At 39.4% G+C, this 22,131-nt stretch overlaps 1 long non-coding RNA gene across 1 annotated transcript; it reads right to left on the bottom strand.

Moving 5' to 3' along the window:
• Nucleotides 1–473: 473 nt before the first annotated feature.
• Nucleotides 474–21,294, bottom strand: LOC105882915 (uncharacterized). The gene is made up of 3 exons (XR_001159534.3): nt 21,204–21,294; nt 3,905–4,053; nt 474–561 (listed from the first exon to the last, which is right to left on the bottom strand). It is a non-coding gene; the product is annotated as an uncharacterized LOC105882915 (long non-coding RNA).
• Nucleotides 21,295–22,131: the final 837 nt, after the last annotated feature.

Raw genomic sequence — 22,131 nt, 5'->3', positions numbered from 1 at the left:
TACCCATGAATGACAGAACACAGTAACAATGCACAACAGTAATGCTGGTGTGCAATGGAGGTGCAGTGCTATGGGCGTAGGGAACATAGTGCCTTTGGGAAGGTATTATGTAAGAGAATCCCATGGGGGTTCTGGTGTACCCTTCAAAAAACCCCTCCAAATGTTTGTGTGCACCTCTGAGCATCACTGTGCTAAAAGCTTTAACCAGGAGTCTTTTGATGATACAATCTTTCACATTCTGTTAGAGAGGGCAGAATTTTTCATAAAAATAGTCAATCTTCTACAGTGGCAGTAGTGAAAATGCTTGAGAATTTGAATTTGAATCTTATTCTAACTGTGTAATCTTGGACAAGACAGTTAATGTGTCTGAGCCTCAGTATCATAATCTATAAAGTGAGCATAAACTCTATCTACCTCCCAGAATTGTTAAGAGAAAGTTAAAATAAACTGAAAGTGTTTTGTATACAGGGAAATACTAGGTAATTATTATTTATGTTATCCATGTTATCATGATTTCTTTTCACATGTGGGAAAAGCTGCCTTTTGTTCCATGCAGTCAGCCTAAAACAAAGAAAGACAAAATCATTTGTAGAATCACCCCAGTTTGAATCTCTTGCATCAGTTCATTACCATTCAGAAGGGTGCATGTTCTTTTGACTGTTAATTACATTGCTTGCACTAGTTTTTGAAGTCCTGAACTTATGGGAAGATGGGTTTTGAATTAACATATAATTCTCTTTTCTTAATTCCAAACATTTCTAGCTTCCTTTGAGTTTTACAGCCTCACACTTCAGCCACACTTTTCTCCTTTTTTTTATTTCAAACTTCAAAATATATTTATGGGAATAAACTAGAAGTAATATTGTTGAGTTGCCAAGTAACAAGTGATAGGAGAATCCACATTTCCCAGTTTGACTTAACATTGTGAAATTACTTTTATAATTAACAAGGCAAACAATCATTTAAATCATGGTAAGTACTTTAAAACATGGTGAGTTTTCTTTGTAATTTATTGCTTTTTGTAAAAGCAATATAGATACATTACGGTAGTGTGGTTATGGTAACAAACTTGGAAAATTAAGAAACATTGCACTTGTAGATTTATATTCTTTAAGAAATAACAGTTAATCTTTTGAGGCTATTTTCACTCCATCTTCCTCCTTCCCCATGCATATATTTTAATAGTGTGGGCATTTTCATATCCTATTTTCCTCCTACCTTAGAACATGACTATTTCACATTGTTACTACAAAGTTTTCGTTGACAACGTTAATGGCTGTATAAAATTCTATCAAATGGATAGACATTTAAGTGACCTCTTTCTTTTAGATCTTAATATGTATTAAACTGAATTGAATAAGAGCAAGAACAAAGGGAGCTAGAGAAGGAAAGAAGAACTTCCCATCTTTTCATAACTTCCTCATGTTTTACCTGGATCTCCTCCATGGCCCATTAAAATTTAACTAATGTATTTCACAGCAGCACTTGGAAATTCTGGCAGTGTGGTAGACACATCCTTTTTACTTCTGACCACACAAACAAAGCTGTAGTATCACGATGACAGAGGCCAGTGAGCTAGAGGTATGTGTTATTTTTGGAACTTCTCTAGAGAAAATTTGAACTCAAAAGTCTAGGCTTTACAACTGTTCCTGTTACACACATAAACATACACACTCACAAATGTTAAATATTGGGATTCTAGATGACTTGTCTTCATTATGCAAATAAATTTTTCTCTTTCCCAAGATGTCTAAAATAAGACTATGAATTCCAAGAATCATGGAAAGTTAAAAAGTTTAGAGATTATCTACATAGGATTTTAAATATATGACATGCCTGCCATGTTTTTTTCCATCTTAAACACATGGTAGACATTACTAATCAATTGCCCTTTCCTGGAACAGCTTCAGACTCCTTCCCATGATAGAACTACCCCAGTAATTACCAGTCCTTCATAAATGGTTCGAGAGAACAAACCTGCTCACTATCAAGAGTTCATTGAACCTCTTATTTCACACGGACAAGGAAACTGAACCATTTTAGATTCCGTGCAGCAAAAATAATGCATCTGTTTGACTTGTTGAGCATCGGTAGAGGTTTATGTTTTAAATGGATCCTCAGGTTATTTGAAAGCATCTTAAAGCTTGAGAAGCACTGTTCTAGGGTACTAGATGGAAATGCCACAGGTATGAACAAGTCCAGAGTGAGGCTGTCTGGCAGCCACTGGCAGAACCCCATGGGAATCAGTACCTTGGAGAGGGTATCACGTACAATGAACTGGTCCTCAACTTCACACATTCAGAAACTTAATTTTGTCAATTACACAGAGATGATTAACCCACAGGAGACTGGATCTTACTAATGAAACTCACAAGGCAAGTCAGAATTCCTGTGCACTAAATTTTGGTACCAAAAAACATCTAGCATAATTCTTTGCCAATTACATAGTTTTAAGTGTCTTCCTTCTTTGGCAAGTACCTCCACACAGGTACCCTAAGTTAAAGACCTCAGTGTCTCTTGGTCAATGCAGAGTGATAGCAATGTCAGAGCATTGCTGAGAAATGATTTCTTTCTACTTTAAGAGTGCTTGATAAACATGAAGAAATCTTCATTAATACATTGTCTTTAAAAAGCCTTTTCCCCAAAGCCATCCTTGACCAATGCTAGCTAAATTTCAGTGAGTGTTCTTTTCTATCAGTTTTATTTCAGCCATCTTTCTGAGGATTTATACTAATTTCTGCAGTTTCAGGAGGCAGCATGCTTGTAAACTGTTTCATAGGGGTATCTGCTCCGATGGCTATCTAAACTCTATTTTATATTGAGTCTTACTGACTTCGATCTCTAAGAAGGGTTTTTCTTAACTTTGTAAATTCTAGGAGCTCCTCACTGTGGCTCCCAACAGTGGCTACTTTAATCACATCTCAACTCCCTAGGTGACTTGGGGCAAACTGCTTAGCCTGTAAATATTTAAGTTACTCTTTTGAAAAGCAGTGGTGAGGAAGTTGAAAGAATTTACAAAAAGAATCAATGCCTTAACTGTAAATGTAACTGAAGAGAACAGAGTCAAGATGTTCTTTAAATCAAAGTCATTATTCTCTGCCAGATGGGAAAATCCACAGTCTTATGATCAAGAAGGGCTGTGTTGGGTCTACGTGGTGCTGTTAACTCCACTTAAAACCAGATTTCTTGGTTTGCCAAGAGTAGCTACTACAGACTAAAATGCTAAAGATCAATTGGGGATACTATAAATTTGCTTGACATGCATCATTTCCAAACATTTCCCAGCCCCGGTACAGAGGGAACATTCTACTCCTCTAACAAATGGGAGTGGGAGGACATGTTCCTGGAGAGCTGCATATATAACAGTACATTTATTTCCATGATCAAAAGACAGCCCTTACTATTTTATATTACTGGACAATTTAAAGAACCCTTAATGTTTTCTAGTTCTTTTCCTCTGATTACTTCTGAAACACAATTATATGCCTACCACTTATTACACGAGGGAATCCACAATGTGAGAGCTCTTACTTAGCTTCCAAATGGTCTCAATTCATATCCAAAATTTAAGAAGGAAATAGATCAATTAATCAGTAATTATATAACATTAGCCAAATGTCTTTCCCAAATCGTTGAGGCAGATTTTACATTTCCTTGAGGCCAAATTCCGTTAATAGTGCTTTCTTATTCAGCAAGGTAGAGACATGAATCACTTAGTCAGTGTCTAGAAGTGAGAACACTGAACTGTAGACATAGCTGAGGGCCAGCAGGGGAGCTTGCTTCTTAGCTGGCCACTGGTTGCAGCATGTGAGACTCAAGTGAGAACACACAGCAAGGACTTTGCAAAGGTAAAAGTACTAAATAAATGCAAGGTTGTTTATAGCTAAATAAAATCTTTTCATACCTTCAGTTTCCACTAAGTTGTCCAGGAACCAGTGCATTCCTTTTCTAAAGCTGCTTTAGAAAATACATTGTTTGAAGACATTATTCCTGATCAATGCATCCATAGTAGACTTGTCTTCTCCTGCTACCCTCAGCACAGTTGTTTTTCATCTTCAAGAGAAAAAGTTTAGAATCTGAAGTTGGACCTATACCTCCACCTTCTCTGCTGCCCAGCCTCCTCCGTTAATCTCATCGCTTGCTATGAAATTCTGACTCAATTAAGTTTGAGCACAAGTCCCAGTTTCTCCGTAAAGTGTAATTTCTTTATAAAGCTCCTCTGAATTCTTATAGAGCCCTTAACACTTATTGTATGGTCTAAGCAGTGGAGCCTGATTATGTACTGTTTTATCTTGCTTTTCAATGATTTCATGTGCATAACACTCTTCAACAAAACTATTCATTAGTTAAAAGGAAGAGTTTCTGATTCCTCTTCAGTGTTCTCTTGTTTCAATTGTTTTTTTATTATGGCTATAGAAACCATATTTCATGAACAGGATAATCAAACATATTGAACTAAAGGTCTGTCAGTGGGGCAGAATATTTGAAATATGGGTTATTCTGAAAAATCTGGGATATATCGTTTCTGTATTTAGGGTGTCACCATGTGCTTGTTATAGCCATATATCTATCTTTCCTGCAGATTTTGAGCAACCTGAGGTTGATAAAAATAATATTTATCTTTGTATTGCCAGTGCCCGCTGTTGTTTTCAACAGTGTTACCCATTGTCAGCTTTTATTTAGCACTTCTGGGTCAGACACTGCACTAAGTACTTTAATCATTTCATCTAATTCTCATAAACTTTATCTTCATAAGATGATAAAGTTCACTTACCTCCATTTTAAGAATGAAACCTCACTGGTGCATAGATAGTAGGCACACAAAGAATTTTAGAATAATGAATGAATCAATGCTGAAAATGACTGATATCTAAGACATTCACATGGGTATATTCTTGCTCCAACTAGAAAGATAACTTATAGACTCAGATAAAAACTTTTTTTTAAAGGTAGATTAGGGAATGTGAAGATATGAATGAATGCTCATTTTGATTTTTTACTTACTAGTGTATTACTCTGTGTGTGGAATTTTCTTTTGAAATAGCTATGGGTTTGTTCATGTTCAGTGATTAGAAATTATCTCAGTATTAGAAATTATCAACTTTTCTGTATTAAGTTGAGAGATTTGTGAAGGAATTATAGTTTGGAGATAAATGGGGGGCGAGCATGGGGGAGAGAAAGGACTAGGAAGAATCAAGTTGTTGTGAAAATATTTATGTCATTGTTAAATGTATTTAAATAGGCTGGGCGTGGTGGCTCATGCCTATAATCCTAGCACTCTGAGAGGCCCAGGCAGGAGGATTGCTCAAGGTCAGGAGTTCGAAACCAGCCTGAGCAAGAGCAAGACCCTGTCTCTACTAAAAATAGAAAGAAATTAATTGGCCAACTAAAAACATATATAGAAAAAATTAGCCGGGCATGGTGGTGCATGCCTTTAGTCCCAGCTACTTGGGAGGCTGAGATGGAAGGATTGCTTAAGCCCAGGAGTTTGAGGTTGCTGTGAGCTAGGCTGACGCCACAGCACTCTAGCTGGGCAACAGAGTGAGACTCTGTCTCAAAAAAAAAAAAATGTATTTAAACATACCTTTTACCCATAGGGTTCTGGATTCATTTAGTGAAATAAAAATACCACAGCTAAATGAAATTGAATTTTGAAATTGAAAGTTGAAATTCCATATAAAGGAGAAAGAAGAAAAAAAGTTTAGAAAATGGATTATTTCAAGTCTTTGGGAGTAGAAATTATTAGGGAAACTCAGTGAATATTTCAGGGTAATAAAATTTGCAAATAGTTTAGTTTTATGGATATAAAGGCCAATTGATAATTTTTTTTGCTCAATAAAAATATAAATGACACACTTGAAAATTATAGCAGCTTCAGACTAGGGAATTATTATAAAATATCCCTCAGGATAACTAAATAGGGGGGAAAAGTACATTTTGAAGCTGTATAAAACTTCATTACATATAGAGTGCTCAAAACTCTACATGAGCAAGGACCTATAAAACATTTTATAACCTCATGACAACCGATTGGGTAGAAATCTGTCATATGTCATGATACATCTGGAGATTCATTGCCCATTGTGATTAAACCTCTTCTGGAGAAAAGAAATACAGCAGATTAGAAGATGTTATTCCCTGGTCATTGGAAAGGAACTAGTCTTCAGTTACAGGGATACTCGTTAACTATCGCAAAAAAATTGAGGATGGAGAATTACTGTTTTTTTTTCCCCCTGAGGTGTGCTCTACCTAAGTTCAGCTTGGCTCTGCCTGATCACCTTCAGTTTGGGAGTATGGATTAATCATCCCAGTCTGGGTTCTATGAGGAGAACCCACAGTTTCATGTTTTTTTAAAATCCTCCTCCAAGGCTCAAATTCCTTGCTAGGTTTGGCCTCATCTGGGCTTGCTTTGAGAATCCTGGTGAGCTCAGTTCTGAAATGAAGCTCTTCTAAATCCACAGTTTGGGTTTTAGATGATGAGAATGGCCCTTCCCAGGAGGCAGCCGCTGCTTAATAGTTGTCAGAAAGTCCCAGCCACACCTGCTTGGCTGTCACGGCAGTTGACTGTGGCAGGTAAGTCATCAAGCCTTGTCCTTCTGAGGAGGAAACATGATATAAGAAAGTAAAGACTGTGTTTGTTAATATTGATCGAGGAAGGTATGTGAACATGAAAACTGAGGTGAGTGTGGAGTGTAGCTGCCAAGAGAGTAAATGTCTGTTTTAAGCCCTCAGGCTAAAAAATTACTTATATTTGATGGTATAACTGACTTTACTGTAATCCTGAGATTACAGGAAAACAGAATAACTCTTTCTTTAGTTGGAAACTTGTAAGGTTTAACTCTAGAAAGGGAAGAGAAAGCGTAACTATCCACCCAATGGGAAAATGCCAACTCTACTTTTAGAGTGTCTTAGAATATTAATATTGCTAGAATTATGTCATGTAATATCTTGGTTAGGAGTGGGGTCTCTGGAAGTAAGCTGCTTGGATTTACTTCTGCCTCTGCCACTTACTAATCCCCTGAATGTGGGTAAGTTACTCTACCTCTCTATGCTGAAGTTTTCTCATCTTTAAGATGGGGTTAATAATTGTAGCTGTAGAAATTAAATGCGATAGGAAATGCAAATGCTTATCTAGTCCAGTGGCCAGCACAATGGAAGGGCTTAGCAAGGGAGTCCCCACTTCTCTTTTCCTTCAGTTTCTACAATCTAGTAGATTCTATCAATTCTACCTCCCAAATCTTCTGGGTTCATCTACTTCTCCTCATCTCCACTGCCTTATTCCTATAGCCACAGTCCCCGAGTCTTCCTTTTCCACCCTTAACACCTTACAATCCCTTCACTGTCCACAGTCAGAGCTGCTGTTTAAATGCTTGAGGACTCCATTTCATGCAGAATAAAATTCAAGTTCCTTCCATGGCTTTTGGGACCACACACCGTTTGGCTCCTGCCCACATCCCTGACCTCATTTCACACCACTGTGGCCTCTTTTTTATTCTAGAATAAACCAAACTTGTTCCTGTCTCAAGGATTCTGCATTTTCTGCTTCCTCTTCCCGAGATGCTTCACCCCTATCTTTTTGGTTGCTTCAGGTCTCAGCTCAAATGTCACCACCACAGAGAGTCCATCTCAGGTTCCCCCACCCCCAGCTGTGGAAGGGTCAGCCCCTCCTCATGCTGTCACTCTCTATCATATCTTTCCTTGTAATTACCTCATGGGAAGTATTGCAGTATAGCTTGTTATCTTCATTTATTTATTCAATTATTTTGTTGTCTCCCCCATGTGAATGGGGGAGAATGTGAATGCCAGAACTTCGTCATTGCTGTATCTTCCATTGCCTGGAACAGAGCCTGGCACATAGGAAGTGCTCCATACATGTTTGTATGGAAGGAATGATAAAAGTTAGTTGCTGCTATCATTGTAATTATCACATCATACTTTGTGCCATGTCTGAGTCATTTTACTGTTGACAATATGGCTTAGGAGCAAAGCATTTGATAGCTTTAAAATGTGCTCATCCAGAATCAATCTTTACTTGGATAGGGAGAAGAGGAACAGGGAAAGCAAACCTCGTGGCAATATTTAAATAATATAAGTGCTTTGGAAACCCTGTAAAGTATAGGATAGAGAACATAGGTCTATCATGTTTCCTGAGGTACCATGGTAAATCATATCAAGTTAGATCTTACAATACAACAAAAACCAGCCTTTATGTATGAGGCTATTGCATATTGTGTATGTCACTTTGAGGACTATATACTATGTGGATGTGTAGTCAGTTTTCCAGACAAGATCATCGGAGCCAGAGAAATATTGCCTGATCTTTCTCTAACAACTCTGCTCATGGGGAATATTCTATCAATGGCTTGAGAGACCTGGTGGCCCTTTATAACCGCATGAGGCTGTAGTTATTTCTTTGATTTCTTTTTCTTAGAGTTATACACCCTCGAAGAACCTGAGTATTTTAGCAACTTTTTCTCCATGCCTCTCTCTCCAATGTCTGTGAGATACAGCAGTCTATAGATTCTCAGATTATTTTTATTTTATCTTAAAATGTACTCTATTAAAATATTGCTTTTGAGTGGACTTAGGACAATGACTCTGATTTTTGTGTCTGTTCAGAAGCTGGGCCTCTTGACAACAACCTCCACATGTCAGGCCATGTGAGCTCAGCCATCCACATTCCTTCAGACCAGCTGGAAGGTGGAAGAGTCTGTGCTTCTATACTACCAAGAAGACCAGCACATCTTGGCTTTCTTAATTTCTTCTTACTGTAGCCCAAGTTTGGGGGAGAATTTTCAGATTTACTTTCATATTAATTTTTTTTCAGGCTCAAATTCTTACTCTTTTAAGTTTCTCTTTGTTCTATTTTGCCCATATTCAACATTCCTACCAGAAATCTTAGAAATTTTGATTGGCAATTCTTTAAGTTAATACATCAATTCAGAGAGAGCTATGTTCTTATTTAATTATGTTCAAGGGATGGTTAACACAGGTGCTGCCTTGAGAAACTAATTGAAATCACAAAAAGCACCATGAAAATAAAGACTGGGCCAAAATGACAGCAGGGGAAACAGCCCATGGTGTCCAGCTACATGACAGAGAAACTAACAGCAAATGTTTAGAAGGAGAGTAAATCTCCTTTAGAGTGGTCATTTCAATTATTCTTAACATTCTTCAGGACTTCACAGTTTTATGGTCATCGTTTCCAAGTACACATTCTCAAGAGTGCTGTTCAAATGATTTAACAACTGGAATAGCTCAAGTATGGATCAGTCAGGATGGGCCACAGTGGATGCCCACTTGAGTTTGGCCAAGATACTGGACTCTGTTTACCACTTTGGTTACTGGATGGTGGGAAGATCTCAAAGATCCAAGGGAGAAGAGCCAGGGTAGCTGGGGTGGTAGAGCCACAGGGATGGGGATGGGGAGCTTTGTGCAGCAACCACTTACCAGAAGTATAAAAGCACAATCAGTATGACCGTATTGGTTTATATCAGCTGGATTTCAGTCCTACAAGTTCTACTATAGTCTGTGAGACTACATCTATCATGTTGCCTAAGACCAAAGTTGTAGTTTGCCTTCCAGTTAAGATTGGCACAAAAGGCCATATCTTGTGTTTGTCTCATTACAATACTCTTTGTCCTATTAAAATGGACATAAGCTTTTGGATACAGAAGAGCCAAATAGAAAGAATTACTGTTGTAGAAGGAGGGGCTACTGGGGGAAATGGGCTAAGGGGGAAAGCGTTGGCTATCAATCACCCATCCGGGCAGAGATTTCAACAGAAATTTAATAAGTCAGTTTCCGTAGTGATTGCATAACTCCTAGGTGCAGTTCAGACTAAACCAGGGTGTAGATGGAGGCCAGCTGCTTTTGATAAATGACCCGACGTGGCTGAGTGTTCTACAAAAAGCAACCTTTAGTACTGTTAGGGTGCACAGATGATGTCATGAGCCCTTCAAATGGAGGAAGGCTAATGGATCAAAAGCAGAGCCTGATGCCAGAAAAATGGCTTCACTGAGCAAGAACTCGGAGATGGAGTTACTCCTTTATACGAGGGATTCAGCAGCCTTTCTCTTCCTCAGCCTGAGTTGTGGCACGACTTACTCTATTTAGCTTTAGCTAGAAAACACTGAATGTTCTTGGATTTTTCTTGTTTGATGATTTTGATACACTTAAGTGTTTTCTTAATCTAAATTTTCCAAGGTGGATAATTTCTCTAGGGATTGTAAACATTATAACAGGAGATTAAGGGAAACTAGCTGGCAAATCCCAAACAGTTGTAACCCTTGGCAAACTTCTGCATGCTTAGTCATCTTTACCAACACCTTAGTGCATATGAATGGATCTGGGCAGAAGATTTGACTTGGACAGATGGGTCTCTACATTTAACCTTTCAAATGAGTGGTAGGATTTGCAGGTGGATTTGGTCTACAAAGTGGGTGAGTGAATAATATATACAGTGATTGCCAAAGTGGACCAAAGCCTGGAAAGCTTTGTTAAATGTAGTGTATGCTGTTAGAAAAGTGAATGCCCTGAGACATTTGTGTAGCCTCTAGATTTTAGATGTTCAATTTTATTGTAAAAGAACAAATTATAGGAGATAGTGCAAGAGTAAACCTGTGGCCTCAAGGCCACATGTGGCCCTCCAGATCTCCGAGTGCAGCTCCTCAACCAGATCCAAACTTTACAGAACAAATCCCTTTGTTAAAATAATTTGTTCTGTAAAATTTGGATTTGGTCAAAAGGTTGCACTCAAGGATCTAGAAAGCCACATGTGGCCCCAGGGCTGCAGGTTCCCCACCTCTTCCTCTGGAGTTAGGACAGGGCTAGTTGGAAATACTTAATTAACAAGAGTAGATGAATTAGCCAACAGACTAAATACAGGTGAAAGAATGACAATGCCAGATCTTAATACTAATCGCCTTAATGGTTGTGCAAATCATAAGCCAGATAAGATTTGTTGAAAACAAACCAAGCTAAACAATCCATTGAAGTGCTGTCATCTGTCTATACCCAGAAATAGCAATTTAGCATTTGGGAGACATGGTAAAATAGTAGCTTGGCCTAGTGCCCAGGGCTCTCCAAGATAATATAAGAGGAGAGTGTGTGTCTTGGACCAGAGCCATTTCCCCAGAAGATTCAAGGCAAGGCGGGGAGTCTTGGGAGGCTCTCTCTTTATTACAATGGAATCCTCCTTTGCATATGCCTTAGCAACCCTTTGTCTTCAGGGAGAAAGTGGATCCTAAGCTTTTCACCCTGAATAAAGTTTAATTAAGCCTCATTGAGGCACAAACCTGTGTGGCTTCTTAGATTCCTATGACTGTCACTTTCTCTTTTGGCTGGTGCCCCACCCTCACCTGCTTGCCCAATCACTTTTGGACTTGGAGGAAACACTGTTGTGCAGGTGTGAGATCCAGAGTCTTGAGAGACTCCTGAGGACCTGAGTGATGCCACCAAGAAGTGAGTGGGTATTAGTCCCCCACCAAAGTAAGCCTTGACCAGGGGGAAATGAAAGAGGAGAGGGAGCTGGGCAGATAAACGCCTCCTTCATCCCATCTTCCATGTTCTACTCTGAGGTGCAATTCCTTCCTGCAGCACTTCTTGAGAAGTCCCATGTGCCATGTGAACATGCCTGCTAAGTGACTTGCAAGGTCTCTTTCTGGGCCATATGTGGGGGGAGTAGCAAAGGCCATCACATTGCAATGCATTGTACCTTGACTCGTTTTCTTTTCTTCTTTATTATACCGCCCTGGGCTTACATGTCCGGAATAAAATGTCAGTACCTTAAGCCTCTAAACTCTATGAAAGTCACTCTGCTAGTTCTAGGGTAGAAGTTTATCACTGAAATTTGCAATTTCAGGAAATACTCCAAAGCATTTTGAATTATGAAAACAGCTCTAGCTGAATCCCTTGAGGAGATTTTGTCTGGGAGAATGGCCTTGAGCTGTATTAACCTGTATGCCTCTAAGGAAGGGTGGACTTAGTTGCAGAAACTGTGCTGTTTTCTTAAAAAAAAAAAAAAATAAAAACAAAGTAAAGATTCATTTTCTGGCATCTGGCATCTAACGTTGTAGATAACAGACATTAAAAATATGACGTCTGTAAATTAAAGTCATAGCACAAGGTAATGAGGATGAATGTTTTTATTTTAAATACAAGGAAAATTTTTAAAAGTTAACAGAAGAAACTGAGGATAGGCTTTTGCCTTAAGACCCAATTTTATTCTTGGATCTTAAAATGAAAAAATTAAGATTCAGAAGGCTTGTTGAAAATCTGTCTGAAGCACTAGTTTTATTTTTGTTTTTTTTTTTAATGTGCTAGAAGAGAGCGTAGAAATCAAAATTCTTTCATCATAATGAAATAGGCCATATCCACAAACATCCATAAAACTTCCCTCCTATTTTCTGCTGGGCCCATTATTAATTTTCATCTCTATCAATGAATACAAATCTTCCACATATTGGACCCGACTCAGGATCACAGCTGGAAAGAACTTCAATCCTAATCACATTCTTCTTAAAAATACAGATCTTCTGAATAGTCACTCTTTTCTCTTGGGCAATTATAGGAGGAGATCCATATATATAGGAGGGGATCCAGAAAATTATCTCAGTGGTGATTCTCTGAGATTTCAGAACTACCCTCCAAATGGATGCTGATTTAATTAACTCTGATCTGTTGGAGAAAAATGAGTTCTGCATTCTCTTTCCTCCAACAAGGCATTCTTATTTATCATCCCTCATCAAATTTTGGACATAGCCTCTTATACTGGCAAGAAGGCAGAGACACATACAGGCTGTTTTTGTTTGACTATTCTCTTCTCAGTAGCAACTCATCCTTCCAAAATTCTCTAGCAAGTGACCTATGAGAGAGTTATCTAGAGACTTATCTGGGTAAAAAAGCCAGAGCTTTTTTGTGTGGAGTCAAAGCTTCTGTTCTTCAGGCTGCATGATTTGCCTTTCTAGTCAGCCTTGCCCTTGAATCAATGCAGAGTTCACAGAATGAAATGTTCAGTGCTGTCTTTGGTCATGAGCCAGGGGTAGCTGTGCCCACAAAGCAAAACAAATCCCCAACAAAAATGTGTAAACAAGGACCAACTGACCAATGCCTAGTACAAAATGATGCCAGGCATATGTACTTCTGGTGGAAATTTGTGCAAAGGAGCAAAATTATTTTGCTCTTACCACTCTTCTCAACTGAGCTCTCTGGAGCAGTACCATTAATTTGGAATTCAGGTTTGAGAAGGGATTAGGCTGCCTTTTGCCAAGCACTTTTCCCCCCTTATACAGCTTTGTCTTCCTTTGTTTGCTCTTGTTTGAGACCATTAGGAAACCATTTTTTGTTCAGAGAAAAACATGGTCCCACCTAGACCTCCTAACTGATTTCTTTAACCTGGGACTTACCGGTATTATCCCTGTGAGCTGATTGAAGCTATGGAACATCTCTAGGGCCCGATGGGAAGTTGAGAACAGATGGCCTGCACAGGAGACGTGGGGTATTTGGGGAGCAAACTTTTGACTAAGAAATGTTGACTCATCTATGTTTAATAGGAATAACATTTGCTTTTTAATGAGAATATAATATGTGATAGGTGCGGTCATAACAGCTTTAAAAGAACAACTTAAATTATATCAAGCCCTTATAGTGTGCCATATACTGTTCCAAGTGCCTAACATTCTATATAAAATGTACCTTTTCTAGGAAGAGTGGTCATCATTTTCATCCATTTACTGAAGATTTCTTTCACTTAAAATTTTTTTCTCTATTAAAAGCCACTGGCCTGAATGACAAGGATCAGAATTACCCTGGGCATAAAAGACCCATTTGCCTTTCCTACATTTTCCCATCCCTTGTGCCATTGTTTTCTGATGATAATGACCTACTCATCACTTGCCCACTGTTTTCCTCTCACCATGCTTCTGTGAGGCCGTTCCTGTTGTCAGAATGACTTTCTCTCCTATCCCCTTTGGAAAATACCTCCTCATCTTTCCGAGAACCAGATGAGCTGTTGCTTTCTCCAGATGGCCTCCCTCAGCACCCAGAGAGAGTTGGCTGGTCCTTTGCACTCACCTCTGTCATATCCCTGATAAATTCACATTAACTTGATTTGTTATGGGTTTGTTTCCTTCACTAGATTGTAAGTCCCTTAGGCTGGGGGCTGCCTTATTTTCTTTCTATACTTCGGTGCTTGGCAGATGCAATAAATGCTTATTGAAAGTGTACATTTAGAAATGAAGAACTCTGGAGATGGCTAATCAAGCGTTCTCAACTTAAGTCATAAAGAAGAAAAACATTTTTGGAAGCATAGTAGAAGTATGAGTTTGGGAAGAGGCATAATAAGTAAATGTAAAATGAATGTTCTATAACACTATAGGAAATATTTTCTAGGGAATCTAAGACCAAGATAGAAATCCATCTGTCTCTGCTGACAGAGACATAGTTTGGCTCATGTTTTCTTTTCTATGATTTTGTGATTTAAGATCTAAATCCCACAAAATGAACAGCTGATGAACTAGACAAATGTCAGAATACAAAGAATGGAAAAAACAAACATTTCCTTTATTTTGCCTTCTCTCCATTATGTCAATTATTCCACCATGAAATGCTGGTCATGGTCAAGGAGAAAGGACAAAAATAGGTGCTTGCAAAGGGTTGTATGTTTTGGTGGAAGAAACATTCTACAATTTTTTGAGACATAGTTTTGCTCTGTTGCCTGGGCTAGAGTGAATGCTGTGGCATCAGCCAAGCTCACAACCTCAAATTCCTGAGCTCAGGCAATCCTCCTGTCTCAGCCTCCCAAGTAAGTGGGACTACAGGCATGTGCCACCATGCCTGGCTAATTTTTTCTATATATTTTAAGTTGTCCAGCTAATTTCTTTTGATTTTTTAGTGGAGACAGGGATCTCGCTCTTGTTCAGGCTGGTCTCAAACTCCTGAGTTCAAATGATATGCCTGCATCCCAGAGTGCTAGGATTACAGGCGTGAACCACCACGCCTGGCCTACATTTTTAAAATCTCATATTTTTTAGCTTTTTATGTTCATAAGCTCCTTTTCTTCAATATTTCCATAGACTAAAACCTCATCAACTTAGACTAAGTTAAACTATTTATAAAAGTAAAATATCATAGACTAGTTTTAAAAAATTTAGAGTTAGCACTTTTTAGTATATCATTAAAGGAAACAACATTAAATGAATACAACAAAGTAGTGATGGAAAAATTTACTTAGACACACTTTAATAAATATGTGACTCATTTTTATAAAAGCCTAAACCCATTTATGTGCAAATAACCACCATAAAAGTGTTTAAAAATTTAGTTCTCACAAGTAGGTTTAGTGTGGTCTGCTATAATCTTAATGTATTTGCTTACTTATACTATTTTTTAGGTCATTAAATATGAAATGTCCAATTTTGAATCAAAAGTTTAGATTATTATATCTCAAGCAAGAAAGAAGCAGTATAATTAATCAAAATGTGAACCTAAACTAATGACATAGTTATGCTGCTGGCATAGAGAAACGGTAGCTTGTCTAGTCCAGCAGCAAAGAGTGAGTGGTGAAATCGTGAAAGGCCTTTTCCACAGTTTGTTGAGAATTGAATATTTTTCCTTGCAAGAAGTTGTCTAAAGCTTGGAAGAAATGGTAGTCATTTGGTGCAAGGTCTAGTGAATACAGTGGATGACAAGAGAGTTTCCAAGTCCAGCCTCTGTAATTTGCACAGCATTGTTTGTGCAACATGTGATTGATTGTTGTCTTGCAGAGGATTGACCTGTCTCTAATGACCAGTCTCGGCTGTTTAATCACAAGCATCCTCATCATTTCATCCAATTGGCTGCAGCAGACATCTGCTGTAATCAATTGACCAGGTTTCATGAAGCTGTAGTAGATAATACCAGTGAGGGATCACCAAACAGATGCCATTAGCTGTTTTTGATGAATATTTGGTTTTGGACTGTCTTTCAGCACTTCATCTTTATCCAACCATTGTGCCGAATGCTTGTGATTGTCAAAAAGAATCCATTTCTCATCACACATAACAATGTGGTGTAGAAATGGTTCCCCTTTATGTCATGACAGCAAAGAAAGGCAAGCTTTAAGATGATTTTTCTTCTGACGCTTGTTTAATTCATGCAGAACCCATCTATACAGCTTCTTTACCTTGCCAATCTGTTTCAGATGGTCCAATATTGTTGGAATAGTAACATCAAACCTTGCTGCTAATGCATGCATAGGTTGAGATGAATTCACTTCTGCTATAGCTTTGAGCTCGTCAATATCCATCTTAGTCTCAGGTCACCCACGTGCTTCATTTTCAAGATTAAAATCACCAGAACGGAACTTCTCAAACCATCCATGTCCTTTGAATCATTAGTCACATCCTTCCCAAACACGTCATTCCCAAATACTTTGAGCTGTCTGTGCCACATTGGTTCCATGATGGAACTCATATTTGAAAATAACAGGAATTTTTGACTTATCCATAGTGTCCCAAAAATTGCTCTAAAAAAATTTGACAGATAATCATAAGCCAAACGGTATGTTTGAAAGAATGAAGATGTACCTTCATGATAAAAATGAAACAAGAAGTGTCAAAGTGAAATGTCATAGATATCAACTGTCTAACTTAGTCCTTAAGGAAACTGGATATATATATATAGCTTATATTTGCTTAACCAGCTTCTTTTGTCATAGATGTTAAAGATATAAGCCTGAGCTCAATTCCTTAATTCTGTTCAAATTATTAAGAATAAAAAAGAATAATTATTCAAATGACTGAGTTTTAAACTGTGCTATGTTTATTCTAACTGAACTGTTGCATTGCATGAACTATCTACTTGCATCAAGAAAATAGTGAATATGTCTAGGAACATTTTGAATGCTGGGAGAATTTTACCAGCAGGATGTCTTGTAATCTAAACAGCATGAAGGCCTGTTTGCTTCATGGTGGGAGTATCTGCTTTCTTAACAGATTCTGAAGGTGGAGAACAGAAGGAGCTGAAGGACTCTCATCCCGCTGTGTAGGAAGATAATTGCATTTCGACCACTTCTATACATAGGCAGGAAGTTGGACTGAGCAGATTTTTTCGAGACTTCTTATTTCTAAGTATCCATATCATTAGTTGACAGATGGATTTCTGCCTGGAATCTTATTTCAAGAAAGCTGCCTCCTGCTAGATAATCTCCTTAAACTGTAATTGACAAGTGGAATGGATTTCATTTTCCTAAATTTTGGATGAATATCCTAAAAGTTATTCACTTTTTCAATCTGTGGAGCCCATTGTTTAATAAATATTTATTGAGTATTTGCTATGTGCCAAACATTCTGCTAGGAACTGAGATACAATGGAGAATAAGAAAGATACTAGAGCCAGGCACAGTAGTTCATGCCTGTAATCCCAGCATTTGGGGAGGCCCAAATGAGATGATCTCTTGAGCCTAGGAGTTCAAGCCCAATTTGGGTAACATAATGAGACCCTATCTCTACAAAAAATAAAAAAATTCGCCAGGCATGGTGGCTTATGCCTGTAGTTCTACCTACTCAGTAGGCTGAGGTGGGAGGATCACCTGAGCCCAGGAATTCAAGGTTACAGTGAGCTATGGTCATACCATTGTACTCTAGCCTGGGTGACAGAGTGAGACACTGTCTCTAAAAAAAAAAAAACCAACAAAATCAAACCAAAAAACCACAAAGAAATGAAAATATGAATATAACCCTTATTCTATAATGACAGCAACAAACCAGGATTTGGGTCCAAATACTCTTAAGTAATAAAATTGTTCATATTTATCAAGAGGTTGTAACAACAATTCTGTCCTTGTTTTTTACGTTTCTAGGTGAAAAAAAAGGAGAGATTTTGCTAAATTATAACTTTGTTTTTTTCTATATAAAAAGAGTAGTCAACCTTTCCTTTAACTTTTTCAGACCATAGTTTCTCAACTTGGGAATAGTTGTAACTGGGGTCTGAGAGAAATTCTCTTTGAATTTTGAAGGCCAGTTATTATAGATGTGTCTAGTAAACCACAGCCTGATTTCCCAGCTCAGCCTTTGGGACTTTACTGCTGATGGTAAGAGAATCCATCTTTATATCATTCTACCACCTGCCAATGATATTGGGGGAGGAAAGTTCTGCCTGCCTAAAAATTCAGTCTGGCTCAAGGGTAGACATGTAGCGCGCACACACATACACACACAGAGCTCAGATTGGTCTTTGTACGGCATGGGCAAAGCTTCCCAGCAGGTGTGCTGTGGCTCCCTGGGTGCCATGAATGGCTTATATATGTGCCAAGATATTAATTCTTCTCCACCCTCTAGGAGGCCAGATGGGGCTTGGGGCAACCTCTTGCCATAAATTGCTCAATCCATTTATCCTATTGTACTCTGTGAATTTGTCGTATGATGAGTTTTTCAAGTACCATTCTCAAGGTTGGGAAAGACTGTCTTAGGGTATGACTCAGAGCAAGGGCTAAGCTGTTAAGAGAGGTCCTAGGATGTGTTCCCTTGCCCAGGCCTAGTCAGGTTCCCAGGAGCCAGCAGGAAGATGAAGAGGGAATCTACAATCACTGTGCACAAAAACAAAAAATGCTCTTTCCATTGTGGGAAGAGAAAAGCTTGGCAGATTTTTTGTTTGGAGAAAATATTTTTCTTTGTTAATATAGATTTGGACTGTTCTGCTTCAGAGAATTATTTTTGCTTTGGGGATGTGTATGTCTGTACCATGCATGAATGTTTTCCCCAGAAGTTATTTATAGTACCTTAGCAGACTAAAGGAAGAATTGGGGAGGCATATTACCTTCAGATCACACGGTGCAGAAATCTCTATGGGAGACCATATTGGAAATGCCAAAGCTCAGCTTAGTCTATTGACCACACTCCAGCATGGAATATTGAGCACATTCTTAATGAATAACCCTAGGACTGGAAAGGTGTTGTTAGGAGTGTGAAGGCCCACAGAGTTCCTTGGTAGGGTAGTGGACTGGTCCTAGGGAGAGAGCAGAAATTCATTCTGGGAAGGATTGAAGAAGTAACTTTCCATCCAGGGGTTAAGAGAAAGATGGATTTTAAGACAGGGAATTGAGATTGGAATTGGGCTGTATCCTAAGGAGCTTTAAGGAGTGTTTACCTTGGTTAGTTTCTGTGGCCACTCAAGAATCACACTTATTATTTTTATTCCTATGTTGCAGTATCCTCTAGGCATGTAGGGTGAGGAGTAAGGGAAGAGGTGCTGAAGGCTTCCCTTCTATAGCCCTCTCTTCTCATGCTAGGCTGGCAAGGTCAGACTCAGGTCAAGAGAGAACCATGTTCCTATCTTTCAGGGGGTCTTGAGGAGCAGCACAAGCCCAAAGTAGTGGAGACCATTGATAAGATCAAGTGCTGGATGGATGAGGATGTGAGTCAAAGCTGCCTTGCCCTCACATGTACTAGAGAAAGGTCAACCTCAAAAGGAGGGTGAAGGGAGACAGACACCAGGCTGCTCACGCAAATCCTGTGTACATACACCCTTCCTGGTACACTCTAAAAGACACCTGCTATCTTCATGTCATATGCGAGTGTGAGAAAGGAGATATCAACCATCCTCAGTCAGGATGCAGAATGCTGAGAACTCTTATAACATACATATCCTATCTTTAGCTGTCATATTTGGGAAAAAGGTAATGTGATAGTTAATTTTATTTGTCAACTTGGCTGGACTGTGGCATGTCCAGTTGTTTGGTCAAACACCAGTCTAGTTGTGCTGTGGAGATATTTTTTAGATGTGATTCACATTTACACATTTATAATTCACATTTACACATTTACAATTAGTAGACTTTGGGTAAAGCAGATTTCCCCCCATAATGTAGGTGGGCCTCTTCTAATCAGTTGAAGGCCTTAAGAGCAAAGACTGAGGTTTCACAAAGAAGAAGCAATTCTGCTTCAAGACTGCAATGCAGAAACTCTGCCTGCTGGCCTGCCCTGCAGATTTCAGACTCAAGACTGCAACGTCAACTCTTACGGAATTGCTAGCCTGCCAGCCTGCTATGTGGATTTCAGACTTGCCGGCCCCCACAATCGCATGAGTGGATTCTTTAAAATAAATCTCTTTTTCTCTCTCCCTCTCTCCATATATATGACTATGATTAGATATGATTAGTTCTGTTTCTCTGGAGAACCCTAATATAGGCAATTTGAAAGGGAATCGCTATTTAGTGGTTGTACTGGAAATACTCAACATCCTAATAGATTCAGCATATTTTGCTGAATTCCACCTAGAAATCCACAAGAACATATTGCCAAAACCCCCTGTCTGGTTAGGAAAGCATGTAGAACTCTGCCCTCAGTCCAAGGCCTCTGCTTAAATCTTCTGAAAGCATTGTCTGCCTGCCTCCACGAGTCCTGCTGCCTGAGTCCTGTCCCATGGACCAGAAAAAGGCGACGCTCAGACCCTTATGTCATCCTGTGCTGTCTTTGTCCCATCAGCAACCACGTGTGGCTGTCTGTGGTAAGTAATGGAGCGATTGCTCAGGGAAGTCCATGTGCTAATGGTGCGTGGCAGCTTTACAAACACTGTCTGTTCGAGTTAGACCTGAATTGTCCTCTGATTTAAAGATTCCTCTGTGATTATCAGAGCCTTAGGGATGATGCTGGCCAGAAAGAATGTGCATGGCCATTATTCTGCCAATTTTATAATTCATCTTTTAATAATCTGTAACTGAAGAGCTGAGTGGAATTCATCAAACCCTGCCTTGTTTCTCACTGGGGAGCTTTCTGTGTTTTGTTACTGAGCCAAAGCTGAATGCAGCTGTTGGAGCTGTCACCGGTATTCTGGTTCACCCAAATATTGATAATAATTACTTCTGCTTCACATGGAAAGCATCGCTTTAAATATCTGTAATGGAAAGATCGTTATTACTGGTATTAAAGCTTTACAGTGAGTACATCAGAATGTGGATATGACATTCATAAACTGTGTTTGGGAAAAGCTGTATCTCTCTCCTGCAAGGTACACAGGACTCTGGGATGGTATTGTTGATCATCTGTTCTTTATAGAAATAGGGAGAAGTTATTACCAGAGAGTAATTAAGCCCACAGAAACAGCCAAATGCTGGCAGGCTGCAGACATCCCCAACACCACACAACAGCCTGTTATGATCAGCAAAATCCAACAGCTGAGACTTTGAGTCTAGAGGGGCGGTAAATAGTATAACGAATTTTCTTTACCCTGTCATTGCTGCTCTTCTGGCTTTCCTGGATTACAGTCGTGGGCAGGTCACATCACCCTTATGTGCGCTTCATGCAAATAGCTCCCAGGCTTTGGAGTGGAGCCTGGGTCCTGGTCTCACTGGGCGTGTCCAACATACCATTGTGAGGAATGAAAAGCTGCTTCTGACCCTTGCCAACCACATCATGGGAAGCCCTGTGCAAGCACAAGCCCACTGCCTCAGATTTCCTTCTTATGTTTTTCCTTTTCTCTTCTCCTTGTCTTTCCTTATTTGCCTGCCCTGGGTGGTCTTCTGTTTCCTGAATCAAATTCTCTTTGTTCTTTGTGATGTGGGCTGTGTTAGTTGCTTCAATCAAGATGATTCTATTTCAAAGATAATGTCTGATCAGTTCCAAGGGATTGTTAGGAGGCTTCACTGGGCTTTGAGTGGCCACCTAGTGCAGCATGGACCTCAGCTGGGGCTCAGCTATATCCACAGCAGTGGGTTGACTGTCTATTTGCAGGGGGCTAAGGAAATCTTATGAAAAACACTCTTGGGGAGGAGGGATTTTTATATCAAAGCATTACTTGTCAGAGGGAAGGAGGGAGACTGAGTCTCCTGGGGCTGTTATGAGACTGGAATCACAGCTCAGCTCCCAGAAGCATGTCTGGGCCTGGAGGAGAGAGAGAGAGAGAGAGGGAGAGAGAGAGAGAGAGAGCTGTAAGTAAAAACTGTGCCATTAGGCTCTGTGACAAATTAGGGCTTAGTGACAGACTGTTCAGGGACCCATCTATCAGTGTGTAACACAAAGGGAGGGAGCCTCCTCTCTTCCACAAGAGACTTGCAGTGCCTGGAGTGACTGGGGACAGCAAAGCACTCTGCCCGGGCTGCCAAGCGCCCACTAGCAGAGGCCACCATGGCTCCGGAGCAGCAGAACCCAGCCAGAC

Source organism: Microcebus murinus, chromosome 6 (genome assembly GCF_040939455.1).
Source record: "Microcebus murinus isolate Inina chromosome 6, M.murinus_Inina_mat1.0, whole genome shotgun sequence".
In the NCBI taxonomy this organism is placed as follows: domain Eukaryota; kingdom Metazoa; phylum Chordata; class Mammalia; order Primates; family Cheirogaleidae; genus Microcebus; species Microcebus murinus.
Note: the sequence above shows the minus strand (reverse complement) of the source record. Positions and strands in the feature narration are given on the sequence as shown.